The sequence below is a fragment of the Mustela erminea genome, chromosome 6, assembly GCF_009829155.1.
Source record: "Mustela erminea isolate mMusErm1 chromosome 6, mMusErm1.Pri, whole genome shotgun sequence".
NCBI classification, from domain to species: Eukaryota; Metazoa; Chordata; class Mammalia; order Carnivora; family Mustelidae; genus Mustela; species Mustela erminea.
Genome location: NC_045619.1, coordinates 16,721,868 through 16,724,705, shown reverse-complemented (window position 1 = coordinate 16,724,705; position 2,838 = coordinate 16,721,868). Strand labels below are relative to the sequence as shown.

Sequence of the window (2,838 nt, the reverse complement as noted above, 5' to 3'; positions counted from 1 at the left end):
TGGATGATAAGAAAAGTCAAGAGCTGGCGTGAGAACCTACTCATGCTACTTAGAAGAGGGTCTACTCTTCTAAGCGCCTGGTCTGTGGGAACAAATTCAGTGCTCACAACAACTCTCTAAGGTACATCCTGTTGTTATGCCTATTTTATTGTGGAGGAATTGAGATATTGCTCTATAGGGTACTTCAGATTCCACTGCTGTGAATGGTGATAATACTCCAGAGGTTACCACTGCATTGTCCCTCCGGGAAGGCAGGCGACTATATATACAAGGACAACAAAATCTAGAGCTACAATGGGAAAGTCTGAGGATGCTGTAGCTGTACAAAGCAGAAGCATCTTGCAGGAGGCACCTGGGTGGCTCAGTGGGTTAAGCCTCTGCCTTTGGCTCAGGTCCTTGTCTCAGGGTCCTGGGATTGAGCCCCACATCGGGCTCTCTGCTCAGCAGGGAGGCTGCTTCCCCCACCCCCACCTGCCTCTGCCTACTTGTGCTCTCTCTCTCTCTGCCAAATAAATAAATGAAATCTTAAAAAAAAAAAACAAAAAAGCATCTTCCAAAGTTTGGGGGTCAGGGAGACAGGCGGGGGTTGGGAAAGACTTGTAAGAGGAAGTGATTTTAAGCTCCAGTCCAAAGGATCACTAGCCATGCCAATGAAAATTTTAGGAGCAGGGATAGAAAACAGAGTAGTCCGGTAGAGGTTAGTCCTAAGCACTTTTACCAAAAAGGTGGGGAGGGGATTTTGAGGAATTTAAAGAAGTTCAGTATGATGTTTCTATTTCTTTTAGACTATCATGTTCATTGGTCCCTATTGGGAGTTTCTCTCCACAAACAGGGTAATGTTTCAAGGGTTCCCTATCCCTGGTTTCTTTAGAACATCCCTGAGGGAGCAGAGGTCCTGCTGTCTGTGACGATTCATCAGGTTCTTGTTGTTCCTCAACTGTGCCCACAAGTTCTTGCCTGTGGACTTTGAACTACCTGTTCTCATTAACAAGGACACTCCAGTCTCCCGCACACCTTCCTGGGTCCACACCCAGGGCTTAAGGCTCTCTCTGCTTCCATGACCCGCAGTGAAAAGCATGATCACAGAAATTAAAACATAAGTTATAGACAGATAACTGTTTTTCTTATCTGTCCGTGTCCCTACTAGGTTGTCAGCAGAGTCTTTACAACTAGGCTGGCACAATGTTGTCAGCCCTGAATGGAATCGTGATTATTTTCTTCTTGAAATGAATGAATGGATACATTTTGATTTACCCTCCTTTACTTTTAGTGGTGCTGCTACTGGCTTTTTGATGATCTGTTCTGGTTCCACTTGCAACAGAATTATTAATTTATTTTAAAATTTTAGTTACATATAGCATTGTTCCAGCTTCTTTAACTTGACCTTGTTTGGGGTTTTGCTGGTAGACAGGCTTTGCGCAATACTGGGACACTGGTGGCTGAGCTCTTTTTCGGGGACATCTGCACATTGATTACTCTTCTAGGGATGAAGGTGTAGTCTTGCTGATACTGTCTGGTTTAAGAACCATGCAAAACTCAGTATTTGTAACCATTCTCTTGAATGGATGCTTGTATATCCTCCGACTCAAAACAAGAGTATAGAACACTGCTCATAGCCTCATTTCTAAGGATCATATCTGAGAGTCAGGATGTCCAATCCAGAGACAATGGCCCTGGTGGGATGGAGCCCAACAGTGTCATCGAGAGTAACTAGAATAAGGTTATTGACAGCCTTGGTGACATGAACCTTTTTAAGTCCCTTCTTTGTGGTATCTACACAAATGTTTTTGAAGAGCCTTCTGTCATCCAGAAACAAGCCAGTCTTCCTTATCAAGGGTTATTATGTGATTGCTCAATCCCAGTCTAGGAGTGGGAGAATAGGCACCTTTACCATATGGATTATGTAGCAGATTGAATTAGATCTAAAGACTATGTGAGACTTAGTCCTGACACCCACTAGACAGTAGACTCAGCAGATGCAAAGGGTATTCTTGACATTAGGACATTACAAGGGTGTCTCCTGACACACCTGCATTGGTGGGACCAACGTGCATGCTGAGGTCCAGAAGCTGGAGGTGGAAGTCCCCCATATCATCGTGGGGACCCCAGGTCAGGTGTCTGATATGTTTAACTGGAAGAACCTGTCTCTCAAATACATCAAAATGTTTGTACTGGATGAAGCCGATGAAATGTTAAGCCATGGATTCAGGGACGTATTTGAAAAGCTGCACAACAATACCCGGGGCGGGGGGTCACTGTCAGCTGCAATGCCTTCCAATGTGCTCGAGGTAACCAAGAAGTTCATGAGGGACCCCATTCAGATTCTGGTCGAGAAGGAGGACTTGACCCTGGAGGGTGTCCATCCATTCTGCATCCATGTGAGAGGAGTGGAAGCTGGACACACCCTGTGGCTTGTGTGACACCCTGACCATCACACAGGCAGTCATAGTCAACACTGGAAGGTTGGTTGGCTCACTGAGAAGATGCATGCCTGAGACATCACTATGTCTGCCATGCATGGTGATGTGGAGCCTGAGGAATGAAATGTAATCATGAGGGAGTTTCACTCTGGCTCTAGTGGAGTGTTGGTTACCACTGACCTGCTGGCCTGGGGTGCTGATGTGTAGCAGGTGTCTCTAGTCAGCAGCGAGGACCTTCCCACCAACAGGGAAAACTATACCTGTAGAACTGGTAATTGGTCCTGGTGGATGATTTGGCTGTAAGGATGTGGCTTTTAACAGGGTGGCAGAAGAAGACAAAAGGACTCTTTGAAACACTGAGACCTTCCTCAACCCCTCCATGGAGAAGGTGCCCCTCAGTATCACTGACCTCATCTGA

General features: G+C 45.8%; 1 pseudogene; it reads left to right on the top strand.

Annotated features, from left to right (window-relative positions):
• The first annotated feature begins 1,561 nt into the window (after nucleotides 1-1,561).
• LOC116593443 lies at nucleotides 1,562-2,838 on the top strand (annotated as a pseudogene).